Genomic DNA, 18,318 nt, shown 5'->3' on the forward strand with positions numbered 1-18,318 from the left:
CGAACTCGCGTTGTTGTCCCGTCAAAGCTATGTGTATTCCAATGTGGGAAAAAGCCCTGTAATTTGAATGCACAAGCACTTGTCATGGTTAATTTGAACATACGGCGTTCCGAAAATGCTCTCAGCACCATGCCCGATCTGGCAGCTGCACCTCTCCATGCTGCACGCGAAGAAGGAAAAGGAGAAAAGGAAAGAAAAGACTATGGCGGATTGTTTGCTCTCTCTCAAATGCCGATCTGCGACACGCCTGTGCCACGCTTCGCCATTTTTCATCTTTGCACGTAAAGACCCTTCTCCTTTTAAGGGCGCGCGGAGAGAGAGCAAAACAATAAAGAGAAAGCTGTCGCGGATAGTTCGCTCTCTCTCTAATGCCGATCTGCTTCTCTCCCTGTGAAGCTCCTCCTTTCTCGGTGTAGAGGGTAGCAGCAAAGACGCAGTTGTTGCCGTCGTCTTTAGAGTGTGTTGGCGCTGGACTTGGCCGCATGCTACTATGCCTTGCAAACTGCGTGCCAAATCGATTGACTCGCTACAAGGCAAACGTGTGCAGGCGTACATCACTGATTACTTCAATTATTGACGGATGTCTTCTGATTTGTGAATAAATGTAAGTCTTTTGAAGCTTCTCCATCGTGTGTTCTTAAGTAAGAGGGAAATTGCTTTGCACCGAAGCGCAGCTTCTCGGTCATGTGACCTGCTGAGCGCTTCCTCAATCCTCTCCGCAGGCTGTGTGAAGAGGACAGCTCTCTCGGCCGCGCGTGGTGTGGCTGTAAAGTCGGTGCGGGAGTTTTGGAAAATCCGTACAGAACGAGCGTCAAACTCCGCAGAAAACGATTTACTCAACACACAACGGTCGTTTTTTTAAGGACTATTTTATAGACTAATTTAGTTCGTTATATTCATTTACCGGGCAATTTTACTTCTTTCACAATGAGGTGTTAGCATATTTTTCAATGGAGCTTTCAAGGGGAATTTCAATTACTTTGTTATATCCATTATTTCGTTATATCTCGTCATGTTATAACGAGGTTTGAGTGTAGCGGCCACTCTTCGATCACACAGGCTGTGAAGTGTCACAAATGCAAGATGATGTTCACACACATGGCCAAGTCCGCAACTGCCGTGAAATTGTTTATCAATGTATCTATGACTGTACGTTTCATCGTTTACTTTGTTATAAGAGACTAGCCATGTTAGTGACATCAATGAGTGTACAACCAGTATGTAACGATGCCCATCATTATACAGCATCATTTAGCCATTATTCTTGTTTTGACTGCACCGTGTGATACTGTGTGGCGGCATGAATTTCGATACAGTCGGAACCACTTTCAACAATAATCAAGTGCCATGAAAATTCTGTTGTAACCAGACAAGTAGAAAAAAAGCAAGAAGTGGCTGGCTTCTGTTCGAAAACTATAATACGGGATCGCATGTACCAATGTATGCTGGTAATAAGTCTGACAAAAAAAGAATACACAAACATGAGTATGTTCAATTGAGTATGAGAAGGCCTCATCTTGAGAAATCTAGAAATGCCCGGGCGAGAGTGGGGTAAGCCTCATTCCATGTACAGTACTCGCGAATTGAAACAACAATTTAGGGTTAGGGTATGCATATACTTTCGTTGCCACTGTATTAGTCATATTGGCGTGATTTCGACTCAAATTTGTATCTCAGAACAAACATTATCTTTAGAGACTAGTTGTTGCGACATGACATGGTTATCTCAAGCAATTGTGCCTACTCTGCAGTTGGCCTAGTGAACAATTCTGTGTAGCATTTTAATCCATAACTACTGTACTTCTCACTCGCTTGTCTCGTGCAAAGTTTGCCATCGTCCTCACCCAGTGCCCCGCACGGTGCAGTGGAAGGCCCTTCACGATAGCTCATCACCGCCCTTCATTGCTGTAGCTGTCACTAACTCAAGCACATTCGCGACAATCATCTGACCTGTTCTTCCTCACAACAAAAATCTTAATCAGTGGCCTAACTGGGTAGAATGAGGTTCATGGCAAATATATTTACATGTCCCTCGTGATGGTAACAATAGTGCTTAATATGATTATTATTATTACATTTAGGTAACAATATTCACATTATTGTTTATGTGAAAAAGTTAAACCATATCTAGCTAAAAAGTACCATGTGTGGATGCAAAGCAGCGGGGGATGATAAACGGAACCCACAGAAGTTCGTCTACATCACCTTAAGCAGGTGCACCAACATTCAGAACCTCTACCAGACTAATGCGGCTGGTGCCCATTCCTTCCACCACAAGAATGACAACATGGACAAGAATATGATGGACAAATCTACAACCTTCGCCTCTACGCAGTCACTCAGCGATAACTCCGTGGTCTTTTTTTGCCACCGACATGGGAGAGAGAGGGGTAGGGAATGTGCATGAGCTGTGGGAGTGTGGACGCCGCGAGAAAGAGGGAGGGACAAACCCCTCAGTTATAAGCTCCTTAGCATCTAAAAAGCCGTCTGGCTGTTCTGGGCAAGCAATTAAGTGATCTTTTGATTGATTGTCCACTACAGTAAACTAAAGCCGTCTCGAACGTCCACACGTCGTACGACGCACCGAAATTCCGCTAGGTTAGAAAAATGTGAAAGAAGAAATCAACTTTGCTGGTCACTTGTTGCATTTTCCTTTAATATACAAAGTTAGTATATTACATGCTACCACACAAAAGGGAACGACGAACTCGGAATGTAAGCTGTTCTCATCATTTTGGGCTACATCACCAGGAAAAGTATTGTTCCACATTATTTATTGTGTTCACAAGGTATCTATTAACCTGGAAAACCTGGAAAAGTCATGGAATATAGACCGTTCTGGAAAAGGCAGGGAATTTGTGAAAAATCTGGCCTGGTCATGGAAACTGATGGTAGTCTGTGTGATCGTCACATAATTGAGCATTACCATTGATCAAAGCTTAAAAAGCCACTCATTTGGCTGCAGCTACAGTGAACAGTTAAAAGATGTGTGAAAAAAAAAATCAGTGCGCAACTGTTGCTTCTTAGTGAAGGCGCGAAAGGATACACCTACCGAAAAAATACAATGTTTGCTGACATCATGGCACCCGCTATGGGAGCCTTATTCACAGTGATAGCCATGAGAAAGGTACAGCGTATTGAAGTATGCCTAAGTACGTGACATAAGCACTGAAAGTACATTGTCGGAAGCATCTTATCACTTCTGTTCAGCATATGTACAGTTGTCTGCATGTGCTGGTATTCTAAGTGCAGGCATGATGCAAGCTCTTTTTTGGCCAGAACACACGCACTTGGCCCGTCAGCTTGGTGGCCTTTAGATTCCACATGTTTATCGAGAGCATACAGTCAACTGCCGATTTTTCGGACATGCCCGATAATTCGGACATCTTCGCGGCACCGCCACGAGCCCCATAAAATCAATGTATAAGGAAGTCTGAAATTTTGGAGGCTCGAATTCCCTGGAGTCCAATTTTCCGGACTTTTTGACATGACGGAAGGTCGGAAACCACCACTGACCTCCAGTGGAAACCACTACAACTGCGTCACACGTGATTACGATCGCATAAATGAGCGCGCCGGTGTACTGTGGCGGCATCTGTTGCTTGAACTCGTTGATCGTTAACGGAGAAACATACACGGCCTCCTAGATTCCTAACACTGGCAGTGTTTATCGTGCAAAGGTGCTTCGCTGACAGTCGAAACTATCCACCCGGAAATTTTTTGGTGCCAATAAAGCTCCTTTCACTTTAGCACTTGTGCTCGTGCGTGCCACTCTGGCTTCCCGCGCAGCGCTTTCGCGAAGCGTTTCACCACTTCGAACTAGAACTAACCGTCACACACTGATTTGGTCTGGCCATGCTGGCTATCTTGAATTTTTACCAGCGCCACCTCCAGAGTACCCGAGGCATCGTCGCCTACCTTCACGCCGTTTTCTTTACGCAGCCCACATGGTGTTTGGCTAGCCAAGTGTGTGGTTGTGCGATCGTGTGAAGTGTGCACTGCAACGCTAAGCCTAGGTGCTTCGACGCACGTCAGCAAACTCCCTTTTTCACATCATGAGGATTTCGCTTGCCTGCGATGGCCCCCACTCCGTCTTCGTCATTCTCGCCGATGGCATCGAAGGGCAGAAAACAGTACCGTCGGTTAACGATGGAGAAGAAAGCCGCCATTATTAAGTTAGTGAAGAGTAGCCAATCGCAGGCTGACGTGAGCAAGGAGTTTGACATTTACAAGCAAACAGTTTCCGATTTCCTGAGGAACAAAGACAAGATCTTTGAAGCGTCCGAAAAACCGTCTGGTGCCCAAAATATGAATGCAAGCCAAGGTGTTCATCCAAAGCTTGAGGACGCTTTCGTCCTGTGTCTTAATTCAATGATTGCCAAGCGGTTGCCAGTCTCGAGCTGCATCTTGAAACAAAAAGTGGGAACTCTCGCGCTTTGAATGGACATCACAGATTTGAAGTTAAGTGCTAAATGGCTGAGAAACTTTAAGCATCGGAATGGCCTCAAGTTCAAGAAGATAGGTGGCGAAAGCGGCGCCGTCGACAGTGCAGTTATTGCGCAGTACCGCAGTGGAAAACTCCACTCTTTGTTGCAGCAGTTCTCTGCTGACAGCATTTTCAACTGCGACGAAACTGGCTTGTTTTACAAGCTGCTGCCGGAAAAAACACTCTCTTTTGCTGGTGACGCATGCCATGGTGGCAAGCATAGCAAAGAACGGCTGACCGTTCTTGTCGGCAGCAACATGTCTGGCAGCGAGAAATTTCCTTTGTTAGTAATAGGGAAGTCCAAGAGCTCGGGGTGTTTTAAAAGGGCAATGCTGCCAGTGTTATACAAAGCCAACAAAAAGGCATGGGTAATGCAGCAGTTGTTCGAGAGTTATGTGCACAGGTTGGACAGGAAGTTTGAACAACAGAACAGACGTGTTCTGCTCTTCGTTGACAACTGCGCTGCTCATGGTCACATCAATAACTTGAAGGCTATCCAGCTGGAATTCATGCCGCCCAACACGACTGCGATCCTCCAACCGATGGACCAAGGCGTTTTCCGTAATCTGAAACTTTTGTACCGCTCACGTATACTCAACCACATGGTGCTGTGCTCGGAAAACGGGAAAGGCTACAGTGTTGACCTTCGGTCTGCTGCCTGAATGCTTGCGGACGCATGGAAGGCAGTAACGCAAGACACGCTTCGCAACTGCTTTCACCACGCGGGCTTCGTACTTGACACAGAGGCAGCAGACTCGCCTGAAGAAAGCGACAACGTGACGGACTTGTGCCCTCTCATGAACGATATTATCAACGACCTCCGCTCTGCTGGTGCTTCCATGCCCATGGAAATTACACTTGAGCGGTTAGTCGACGCAGACAACAAGCTCGACTTCTGCGCAGAGCTAACCGACGACAAAATAGTCAGTCAGGTTACGGCGGAATCAGACGACTCCGATGTCAAAAAAGAGGAACCAAGGCCTGCGCCATCTATGACCGCCGAATTGATGCGAGCATTGATGATGCTGTCATTAGTGTACAGTGATGACATGACCTTTGCTCAGATCGAGGTGAATGTGATCACATGCAAGCTGAACACTGTTCAAACAAGGATCAACAAGTTTTTCAAGCCACTGCAGCTCTAAAACCGGCTGCCCTGACGGCACCCGCTGTTGGCTGGCTGCATGCATTTTTTTTAACGGCTCGTTTCAGGGCCACCCCAATGCTTTGGCAGAGTTCCGGAAGTCTGGTACTTTGACCTTGACCCTCTTTATCCGAGAAATATCATTTAAATGGTGCATTTTTTGCTTGCATTGAGAAATGTTAGCAAAATAGTGTGGTTTTTTTGCTTGCATTGAAAATTATCAGTAAAATAATGCATTTTTTTGCTTGCATTCATTTTTTCGGACTGCCCGAATTTTCGGACGGCTTTTCGCTCCCTAGAGGGTTCGAAAAATCGGCAGTTGACTGTATATGATGTCATGCGTCATTTCCTGACGTCATGTTTGTGTTGTTTTCTTGGAACTCTTTCCTTGAAATCAGTAGCCTCACCGATATACTGGTTGTCACAATTGTGGCAGCCTAAAATAAAAAAAGTCAGTGGAAATTTTTGCTCAACTTGTCATTCACATTGTCTAAAGCATTCAATAGCTTTGATGTTTGTACATACACTATGTTGATGTCTGTTGCTTCTACATATCACACTAGCATATCAGACTTTCCAACTACAACATAATTCATGCCGTCAAATTTGGGCATGTTTGTCTTGACCATGGCTTGGCTCGGCATGAAGGCCTTCTTGTTCGGCTAGGACTGCCGGGCTATATCATGCCTTTTATTATTATTATTACTGTGAAGAAGAAAACGCATCATTAACAAGCAACATCGCCACCGCGCTTGGGTACTGGGTTCTGGGCTTCTCTCGCTCGCCTCGTGCTGATCATCGCCGGCATCTGCTTGACCGTCGCTCTATCCCGATCGTGTTTTCATCGTAGGGCCACCCTCGCAACACACGCCAATAAACCACTTTTCAATTTGTGGAGGGTGCTGACATTCCCCGTCGCCTGAACCTGGGTGCTGCCATTCGCCGTCGCCTAAACCTGGAGCTGCGCAACCGGACGCTACCCGCCATCATGGCCACCAACAATGGCTACCTGGCTCTTCCACTCCATCCTCCAGCAACACCGGCGTTCTTCGCTTGTGAGAGCCGAAGGTCTTCACGGGAGCTGATGAGACCGGCGTGGAAGACTGGTTCACCTTCGAACTGGGGAGTGCAAACAACCAGTAATATGACGCGGACAAGTTGACTAACATTATCTTTTACCTCACTGACGTGGCCGAAATGTGGTATAACAACCACAAAAACAACATTACGACGTGGTCCATCTTCAAACCATCGTTTGCTGATGTTTTTGGCCGTCCCGCTGTCCGCAAGTACAGAGCTGAACAACGCTTGTGGACTCGCGCACAGAAGCCATCGGAATCGTTCAGCAGTCACATCAAAGACATTATTGGTCTTTGCAACCGTGTGAACACCGCCATGCCCGAGTCGGAGAAGATTCAGCACAAACTGAAAGGGATAAATTACGGTGCATTTCAGCTGCTCCTGGCCCGTAATCCGGTCACCGTTGCGAAACTTGTCACAATATGTCAAAGTTTCTACGAGTTGAGGAAGCAGCGCGCCCTGACTCTGCCATTTTCCTCCCACGCCGACTCGCTCTCCAGCCTTACTTCTGCTCCCGATCCCTCACCAACCCTGCAAGACATTAAAGACTTTGTGCGTGAAGAAGTAGCTCGGCAACTGTCGTTGATTGCCTTCACGCAGCAGCCACCGTCCTCTCGTCTGCCCTCATCACTCGGCGACGTTATTACCGAAGAGGTAGCTCATGCTGTTCCCGTCGCTGTCCACCAGCAGCCTGTGGCCATGCTCGTTCCCCATGCGCCGGCTATGTAGCCCGTGGCCGCGCCTCTTACGTATGCTCAGGTGGTACGCAGCAGACCCTGCCAGCAGCGTTTGCCACCCATGGCTCAAGTTGCTCCCCACTCCGCCCCTCTTTCGACACCTTGGGCCACACCGCGAGTTAGCAATTCCTGGCGCACTCCTGACAATCGACCGATCTGCTACGCCTGCGGTACTCCAGGACACGTGGCATGATATTATCGCCGTCGCTTCCAACCACTCCACGACCGTACTCGGCTGTTACCGTATGACCCACCGCACATGCACCTACCTGCTCCCTATTCTCACGGCAGTATGGCTACACTTACCTTCCCGAGTCTCAGTCACCCCAGCCCCCATCTCAGACTCACTCTCCCCGGTCCCCGTCTCCTCGCAGGCGATCACTGTCCCCAATGCGTCTCCGACCCGCTTCCTCCAACCAGGAAAACTGAACGCCGAAGTTCCAGAGGCAAGAACTGCGCCGTCGTCGAAATGCCCAAGTTCTCTCACTTCACCTGCTAACGTCGTCGCCATATCTGTCAATGGTGTTTCTACCTTTGCCCTCGTCGACACAGGTGCTACCGTTTCTGTTATAGCCGCCCAGCTCTGCCGCTCCCTACGCAAAGTGACCACGCCACTCTCTGGACTATCGCTTCGTATGGCTAGCGCACAACCAGTTCGACCTCTCGGCACCTGTACGGCCTGCATATTCGTCCAAGGCTCTATGTACGTGGTCGAGTTCATCGTCCTTTCGGTGTGCTCCCTTGACGTTATCTTCGGGTGGGAATTCATCATGCCGTCACACATCATCAGGCCGTCATCGACTGCGCACGCGCCGAAGTTCAATTTTCGCACCTGTGGGATGAACCTTTGCACGAAACTCTTGAGCAATCGCCAAAACTCGTCGTGCATGAAGACACTGAAATTCTGCCAGCCTCTCTTGCCGTTGTCCCTGTTCGCTGCGGTGACCATTACGATGCTACGGTATTGTTTACACCTTTTGACATTTTCATGAGCCGCAGAGCCATTTTCTTGCCTTTCGCTACACTTGACGTCACTGCTGGCCAAAGTAACATTTTCGTCCACAACCCCCTTTCTGCACCGCTTACGCTACTTGCCGACGAATGTCTCGGTCGAGTGGAGTACCTTGATTCTTCTTTATTCCTTAACATGCCAGACGAATCGTGCAGTAGCGCCTCGACCGAACTTCATGCCCTTTTCCCAATAGTATGCTTGTCGAGGGACATCTTCTCGAGTTCCATCGGCGACACCTTAAGTGCTCAAGAACGCGCCGAGCTTTTTAATCTCCTCCAGCACTTCGCGAATTTATTTGACGTTTCTCAGCCGCAATTGGGTCGCACATCTGCAGTGAACCACTATATCCACACCGGTTTGCACCAGCCATTGCGTCAAAGACCGTACCGTGTCTCTGCTGCAGAACATCACGTCATCAACGACCAGGTCGAAAAGATGCTACGCCGCCACGTAATTCAACCATCGCACAGTCCTTGGGCGTCTCCTGTCATTCTAGTTCGAAAGGAGGATGGACCGATTCGATTTTGCGTCGACTTCCGGCGATTAAACAAGGGGACGCGGAAAGACGTCTATCCATTACCACGCACCATCGACGCCCTTGATAGCCTCCAAGGAGCCGAATTCTTCTCCTCCTTAGACTTAAGATTTGGATACTGGCAGGTTCCTATGGCAGAAGCTGATCGCTAAAAAACTGCGTTCATTACACCAGATGGCCTGTACGAATTTAACGTAATGCCTTTTGGGCTTTGTAATGCTCCTGCCACGTTTGAACGACTCATAGACAACACACTGCGTGGACTGCAGTGGTGTGTGTGTCTATGCTACCTCGACGACATTGTCGCTTTCTCTCCCGATTTTCCTACACATCTGCTTCAGCTCCAACTGGTTCTGACGTGTTTAACCAACGCTGAGCTCCAACTGAACCTTAAAAAGTGCCGCTTCGCCGCGCGAGAGCTGTCCATCTTAGGACACATCGTGTCCAAGCATGGTGTTCTACCCGACCTTGCAAAACTGCGAGCAGTCGCAGAGTTCCCGAAACCTACTACACTGAAAGAATTACGCAGTTTCGTCAGACTATGCTCGTACTTCCGGCACTTCGTTTGAAATTTTGCGTCGATCACGTTACCACTGACCAACCTCCTACGCGGTGACGCAAACCTTTCATCCTGGTCTCCTGACTGCGACGTCGGGTTTGCCACGCTGCGTAGTCTGCTAACATCTCCTCCCATTCTTCGGCATTTCGACCCAACAGCCACAACGGAAGTTCACACAGACGCTAGCGGGGTTGGTCTTGGCGCTGTCCTCGCCCAACGCAAGCCGGGCTACTCCGAATACGTTGTCGCATATGCGAGTCGCACGCGCACTAAACCTGAAGCCAATTACAGCGTCGCTAAAAAGCGCAAGTGTGGGTGCTTCGCAAGTTCCGCCCTTATTTGTACGGTCGCCCATTCGACCTGGTAACGGACCACTATGCACTTTGTTGGCTCGCCACATTGAAAGATCCTTCTGGCCGCCTAGCTTGGTGGGAACTGCAAATTCAGGAGTACGACATTCGCGTCATCTATCGCAGCGGACGCTAGGATTCTGACGCCGACGCCCTGTCCCATTCACCTTGACCTCCCGACTCGGCCTGCGGAACCACTGGTATCAACTCCGTCACATCTCTCGATCTCGACTCCTTTGCCAGTGAACACAAGGACCCGGGGATCGCTTCCCTTTTTGACTGTCTCTCTGGATTGTCAACCACTGCTGTATCACGATCTCTTCGACGTCAAGCTGCTCATTTCGCCATTCGTGATCGGCTGCTACATCGACGCAACTACGCCCCTGAAGGTCGCAAGTGGCTCTTGGTTGTTTCCTGCAGCCTGCGATCACAAATATGTGCTTCCTTTCATGACGATCCCCAATGTGGCCATGCCGGAGTTTTCAAAACTTATGAACACATTCGCCATCGCTTCTACTGGTGCGGAATGTGTAATTTTGTTCGAAAATTCGTTATGGGCTGCCTTGACTGTCAACGCCGCAAATCATCGCCTTTCCACTCGTCCGGTGCGCTTCAACCGCTTCCGTGCCCTGCCAAACCTTTCGATCAGATTGGAATTGATCTCTATGGCCCTCTACCGACATCAGATGAAAATCGGTGGATCAGTCGCTGTGGACCATTTAACAAGCTACGCTGAGACCACCGCCCTTTCAAGTGCCACTGCGCGGGACGTAGCGTCCTTCGTCCTCCATCGCTTCATACTACGACATGGTGCACCTCGAGAACTACTAAGTGACTGAGGTCAAGCCTTCCTATCGGAAGTCGTCACGGCTCTGCTTTCTGAATGCCATGTTGTTCATCGCAAGACCACGGCATACCCCGCAGACTAACAGGCTCACGGAGAGATTTAACCGCACCCTCGGCGATATGCTCGGGATGTATGTGGCATCTGATCATGCTAACTGGGATCGCATTCTTCCATTCATCACGTTCACATACAACACCGTGGCACAGTTTACCACTGGATTTTCACCTTTCTTCTTTACGGACGCGAACCATCCCACACCATCGACACTCTCCTTCCATACGGTCCTGACACATTCGAATGCCCATCTGGGTCCGAAGCTGCCCGAAAAGTGAAAGAGTCCCGCGAACTCGCGCGCACCTTTACGTCACAAGAACAGCAGCGCCAGGAAGAAAACAACACCGACTCTTCACGTAGCCACAGCTCTTCTCCGGGATCACTTGCATGGCTGGCTGTTCCTTATCGAACCCCCCGCCTTTCCTCAAAACTCTTCCTGAAGTACAAGGGCCCTTACCGCGTTTTGGAGCAAACCTAGCCGGTAAATTTTCTCATTGAGCCACTTTCCCATCTGACGACATGCGCTGGTGTAGACGTGACATCCTACACGTCGCCGCCTTAAGCCATATCGTAGCCCTCTGCCTCCAGACTCTTAGGTCTCCAGGATGGCTCTTTTTCGATGGGGGCAAATTGTGAAGAAAACGCGTCATTGGCAAGCAACATCGCCACCGCGCTTGGGTACTGGGTTCTGGGCTTCTCTCGCTCGCCTCGTGCTGATCGTCGTCGGCATCTGCTTGACCGTTGCTCTGTCCCGATGGTGTTTTCATCGTAGGGCCACCGTTGCAACACAGGCCAATAAACCCCGTTTCATTACTATCATCGTTATTATTGGTGATGCAATGGTAAACGTCCTCAGCTAGACACTTATTGCTGGTAGCTCACTTTTCATGGGTAAAGTTGGGTAACTTCATCTAAATTTCTCATTTCAGTTTCTTGACATGTTATTATTAAATTTGTGATTTCTTTTTAGCCTTGTATCCATAGAAGAGTACACAAACGAAAATTACCCGCCGGCATCTGTGATAAATCTATGGAATCGAGAGATCTGTTGCGTCTTGACAGATTCTTTCTTGCCAGCACATGTTGAAACGTCATTTCTTTAAATGCTACCCCTAGCTTTCATTGCAGGGATCTGAGGACTTTGCCGAACTGTAAGCATTAGAGGCCAGAGAAATAAAACATAATATGCTTGTGTTCGTCGTGGAAAAAAAAAAGAATGAGTGAATGAAAGAAAGTAAATTATGCTGTAGGACTCCGTTCTTGCGATGCTGTTAGTCATTGTTCAATATCAAGGCGCACAGAATATGCGAGTGGTAGTGTTCTTTTTTTTTTTTCCTGAAAAGTATGTGCTAGAGGTGTGTAATTCAGGTGGGGATGCAAATCAATAGTAAATACAGCAATTTATGTCACATTAGATCCAAGCTAATCTATATCCTAAATAGTTAAGTCAGTAAATACAGGTCGATCTAATCCAATGCACATCCTAAGTGGCCTGGGCTGTAACTACTATAGTGATCTAGAATATATGGAACTGGCTTGGCTCCAGCGTCCTCATTTTGTACAGATTCCACGAGATGGTGCCACTTCTACCTTTTCTAGTGGCCATGGCTGCATTGTAGGACTGTCATGGGCTCCTTCAAGCATTTAGCTGTGGTTAATTATAGCTCCTGTGTTTGCTTTCTGATTCTTCCTAACATTAAACAGGCAACTTACTTACTCTCCGAGTCGGAGATATCATTTTGGCCAGATATACATATTATTCGATACTTGCCGCTCAGAACATTCTGAGCACATTTATTTGCTTATTTTATAGGCACGGCTGATTTTTTTTAAAGTAACATTAGGGTCATGGAATTTGCTTTAAATCATCATGGAAAACCGAGAGAAGTCAGGGAAATTTAAAAAAGCAAATTGGTAGACACCCTGGTTCATCTGATCTCTATGCTATGTCGGCTTTTTTTTGCCAATGCTAAATATGCATTCAAAAAGTCTTTCCAGCAAACCCTGTTGCCGCACAATTAGCACGCTAGTGCAAATTTTCAATGGTTGTAAAAAAAAAAAAAATTTGTTCTATATGTTTCACATGTAACATGGTGCACGCGTATTACGAAAAGAGCTGTCGCTCTCCGTTGACATATTTTTGCCATCGGCTGCACTCTAGACATGAGATCTCGAACATGCGGCCGCAGACCTCTTGACAGTGAGCCCCGAACCGCACGTGACTGTCATCATTGCAATTTCCTTTATTTTTTTTCATTCCTATAGATGTAGTCATGAGCTACACTGGCATAACTTGTATAGAGAATTTTTTTTCGACAGTCAACATGTGCTGATGCATAACGGTGGAACAAAACACTATATTTTCAGAATTGTCCAGACTTTTTCAGCAACACCTCCAGCAGCGCTTCAAAAATGACCGATATACAAGAAAGGGGAAAGCATTTGAAGTTGCCATGTTAGGTATCTAAAACACATTAGCCTTTTATGTATGTGTGTTTTGAGTCCCATTCGGAGTCCATATCAACCAAATTTGACGCTGATACCATCTCCCGTTGCCACCGCAATCATTCACATGTTACCAAAATCTTGAGGTCTATTAGCAGAAGGTAAAGTTGTAGCTTACCGTCTCATCACAGCCGACAGTGAGGTCGATGTTCGTGATACACTTTCTCCCCAAGGTAGTGGGTGAAACATTAGATATTTTGTGTTGTAACTCTCATTCTCATGCGCCGATACACATATTCAGTTAAAGACCTTAAAGGTATGCTTACGAGAAACCTAGAGTTGAAGTAAAATGAGCAGGAGCATTGAAGAATGTGGAAAGTTTTGGTTGGGTGTGAAAATGTAAGTTATTAGTGAAGATAAAGCGGAGACCGAATATCTCTTACTCAATTTCTCTCGCCCAAGACTCGTTGCTGAAGGGATGTGGTCACGAATCAGATAGCTCTCAGCAAATTAGAAAGTGCCATCGCATGCCACCACACTGAAATCGGCCGTGGTGGGGTGTTGCTGCGACTTTCGTGGTTGCCATGATGAATGTGGTGGCAGACATTGAACCTTGCAGTGAAGATTTCAACATGGCAGCAGGATTGGGTTTCAGAGAGTATGCAAGGATTCCTTATGCCCTTGCGGTGGCAGCAGCTTTCTGCGAACGAAGCCCGGCTCCAACCAATGGAAAAGAAAGCGTCGTTATCGTTTACGACATGCGAGGTGTCCCATTGCCGAATACTGTTTATGTATGCGTGTGTTTAATTTTTTTATTTTAGTGGCATTTTTGTTTTAGAGAATTCGAGCAGACGCACCATGCGCTGAAGAGAGTCATGGCAGAGCATTGAGAGCAGAAGCCATGCAAGGCCACTCAGTCTGCCCCCAGAATGCAGCACACATCCGAACAGCAGGTGGGAGGGGGGGGGGGGGGGGGCAATGAAAAGAAATGTCATCATCATCATCATCATCAGCCTGACTACGTCCACTGCAGGACAAAGGCCTCTTTCATGTTCCGCCAGTTAACCCGGTCCTGGGTCCTGTGCTTGCTGCTGCCAATTTATACCCGCAAACTTCTTAATCTCATCTGCCCACCTATCCTTCTGTCTCCCCCTAACGCACTTCCCTTCTCTGGGAATCCAGTTAGTTACCCTTAATGACGAGCGGTTATCTTGTCTACACGCTACATGCCCGGCCCATGTCCATTTCCTCTTCTTTATTTCAACTATGATATCTTTAACCCCCGTTTGTCCCCTAATCCACTCTGCTCTCTTCTTGTCTCTTATGGTTACACCTACCATTTTTCTTTCCATTGCTCAAAAGAAATGTGCCATGTGATAAAAACCATCAAAGCCTCATAGTTCTCTGCGGGACAGCGGCAGGAGACGGGTGAAATCCAATGCAGAATTAGTGTGCGTCTTGTTTGTTTAAACGACGTCGACATTACTGCAGTCAGAGTACACCTGGACGCTGTTATTGCTGGCATGGTCACCGGTAGAAGTTAGAAAACGAAACAAACTAACAGGGAAGATATCAAAATGAATGATTCTCGACGAGTCATGGCTGAACTGCGTTCTCGATCATCACGACAAACAGGAAGGAGCGTTAGGGTTATCGGCGTCAAATGAAACGCGAACAGCGGCAAGCATTAGCAATTATCTAGTAAGCCTCGTCCAGTCATCACCGCGGACATGCACAGTGTTGCAAAATAGAACTGATGCACGCCCATCAATGGTGATGACTGGACGGAGGGCGCTATACGAGTTATACTTCTAAAGCTCAGTTCACAGCAATAATGCCATGAATGCATTCCTAATAAGAGGATCATTTGTCATTGCAGCTCTACTTCCTGTATCTCCTTAGTGCTCTCCACTGCACGAAGCCTACCACTGGAGACATGGGTGCAGCAGTCAACACGCAACATTACAATCACGTGACACCACCTTGTGTCACAGAACCTTGCTCTAAAGCACATTTTTTCTTCTGGTTTCCCTCTTTAATCAGCCCCATTTCAGAAATATTTCATGTGCACTGGCATGTAGAAGCAACAAGAGCTTGGAAAGCGTGACCAATGTTTTCGGTGTGGCTGTAAGCCACAATTGGTGCTTCGCGCATGCAAAAAAGCAGGGTGTAATTTCACATTTATGGTTTTACTTCCAGGATGATTAACATCACGACTCATGGTTTATAAAGCTAGCTTAGGGGCCATAAGCCGAACTCCCACGCATGCATTTGCTTCAAGCACGCGCTTCCAAATAGGGGACTTTGTCTGTGGACTTCGAATAAAAGTGTTATTTCGTCAGTGACATTGGCTTCACACGGGACACCTCCCTGCAGACACCTCGAAGTCTCTTAAAAGAGAATTACTTCGGGCACGTCATCCCTCATAGTCAACCCGATCCTACGCACGCTGATGTAGGAAAATGATGGGTAATTTACAGATATAGAACGAAAAACGAGGAGGGGTGATGCAACTTGATGGAAGAAAGCAGTCTGTGAATGAGTTTGTCATTTCAAAAAGGATAATAATGAAGCCTTATATGATAGCCTATACTTAGTTTTATTCTTTTGTCCTTTCATCCCGACATCTGCCCATGAAAACTCGTGTATAAGCTTGGACATGTTTGATGAGTTGGTAAATAGCTCTTCGATTGCTACTCTTCAACAACAAGAGTGTGGGTAGCGCTTTCCCTTTCCGATCATCACTAGGGTTTTGTAAGTGAGGAAGAATCAAGGTTGTTTGGGCCAAATGAGAAGAAAACGAATATTTCAAAAGATCAGTTAAGTGGCGGAGCTAGAAAGAGGTTAGGGAGGAGGTTCCACCTCCCACAGCGCATTCATTATTATTTTATTTGTTTATGTATATACATACGCACATATACAAACATATGCCAAATAACCAATAAAGAGAAGTCAGGTTTTCTACCCAGAATACGTATGTTCATAATTAAAATCGTGCTCATGTTGGAACAGGCACCAACCTATTTATTTTATTGCTTTTCATGAGCTTGTCTATGAGAACGAGCTGTAGCTCGTTCTCATAGACAGCTCGTTCTTATAGACTCGTTCTCAAACACAATCTTCTTAGAAGTTGTGGCTCATATGAGCCACAACTTCGAAAAAGATTGTGTTTCGTTTGTTAAAGGAAAGGAGCACAATTTAACTGGTCAATAGAGCCTCAGGGATGATACCAGGTGCAAAGAAGGTAAGGAAGCGGTATTGAAACTGCTTGGTGGTGCACTCTCACTTGTTTTGAACATGTAGGGGTGACCTTGCTACAGCGGGCGGGGTGCGAGCGCCCCGTTTGGGTCCTCAGGAAGTCCCCGAGTGTATGTTGAGCGGACTCTCCAAGGCGCCCTCTCTCAAGTGGCGTCTGGGGCACTTGTACTCCTCTTAGTTACGCCACTGGTCTTAATGTTTCTGAAATTTAGTTCTGCATGTACAAAATTTTAATTTTTCTTCGTTCGACATAACAGTAATCAGAAGTAATAAATAAGAAGGCAAAGCAAAGTACCGAGATTGTTGTTTGTAATAGTTACGGTATAAATGTAAAGTAAAGTGGGTGCCAGGATAACTTGGCGCAGGCAGGCACCGAACGTGCGACCTTCTAATGAGGCGTCCGATACTCTAACAACTGACAGTCGCATTATTTGAAGGTTGTAGGTTCATTGCCTCCGAGCGGCAAGTTATCCTTACTTTGCTTTCTTCACATTTATATCATATTTACTATTATTTCATTGATATGAATTCATAGGAAGCACACAAAATATTCGTATCATCCCGAATTTCTATGTACGAAAACAAGTTAAAGTTGATAATGAACAAGAACATAATTGCAGTCAACTACTTCTTGCAGAAAAAAGTCGATGATTTTTTCTGCATTCGCTGTCAGTCAAGAAAGCCCCTTGAAAGGAATAAAACCGTGCCGGAGCTTTCTCATCCATGTGGCTGGCATCTGAGGCACATTGGGTCTGAAAGGAAGTTAAAGCAACAAAACTCACCGGAAGTTCACTTGCTTTGCTGCCTAAGCAAAACCACATCGCGAAGTTGATATGAAACAATTGGTCTTGGAGCATTCACACTTGAGAAGTGAAGCAAAAACGAAACGCTAGGGTGGCCGGAAAACCAAGTCCACGCGGTTTCACCCCATTTGCATTCGTTCTGACCCTGGTACTGTCGGCCGCAACGGAATCTGCAGCGCATGGCAGAGCAACAAAAAAAAGAAAAAGACGCGTCTTCACGAAATGAAAGATGGCGAGTAAGCTAAGCTAAGTACCAAGGTTCATAACGTCAACGTTGAAGTCGCCGGCTAGTTTAAAGGACTGACAGGACGAAAGTAAAGATGCACAAACAGTCGGGCTGACGGTGCAGGTGATCGCGTATTGTGCTGTGGTATACTTGATTGACGCGCACATAAACTTGGTTTTTCATTGTGCAGTTTTGGTTTCGGTTTATGGAGTGTGATGTACAGCAAGGCTCGGCCTTAAAGGGACTGTCTACCGCTCGAAAAAGTTTTTCTGAGTGTGGCGCAAATTAAAAGATCGTTCATCATATTGACGGCAACAAGCATGCTTTCGTGCTGGAAAAAAGTAATTATAACTTTAACTTGATATTGAAAGTCGATAAAGAGTGACCACTAGAGTCACCCAACAGCAAATGTGGTCAATCTTGACAGCCCATTGGTAAGGCAAGAAATCCTCGCAGGTAGATTTAGTTTGCTGAAAAAACAAATATAACTTGAAATTGTATTTTATGCACTTGAGGCAGCCTTAGGTTGTGCCAGAGTCATAAGTTTTTTTTTTCTCACGCTTTCAAATAAGCACCCGGTAGTGCTGCTGGCTGTGTGTTAGTTTTCCTGCATGCCTGCAAACGACAGAGAAACAAGAGCACGACATCCGTTGCCGGTCATGAGAACAAGAAAAAAAGTGTGTGTGCGCCTAGAACGATCACTAAGGTATTTGTTTTATTATTAAACAAAACTTGATGAAACCTGCAAAACCCACATGCGTTTCCAGTTTTAGACTTTCACA

General features: G+C 46.7%; 1 protein-coding gene across 2 annotated transcripts in view; it reads left to right on the plus strand.

The window, feature by feature from the left end:
• Window positions 1–18,318, plus strand: part of Rpn9 (regulatory particle non-ATPase 9) — a 224,197-nt gene that overhangs the window by 131,876 nt on the left and 74,003 nt on the right. The gene's annotated exons all lie outside the window — the stretch shown is intronic.

Source organism: Rhipicephalus microplus, unplaced genomic scaffold, assembly GCF_043290135.1.
Source record: "Rhipicephalus microplus isolate Deutch F79 unplaced genomic scaffold, USDA_Rmic scaffold_12, whole genome shotgun sequence".
Lineage (NCBI taxonomy): Eukaryota > Metazoa > Arthropoda > Arachnida > Ixodida > Ixodidae > Rhipicephalus > Rhipicephalus microplus.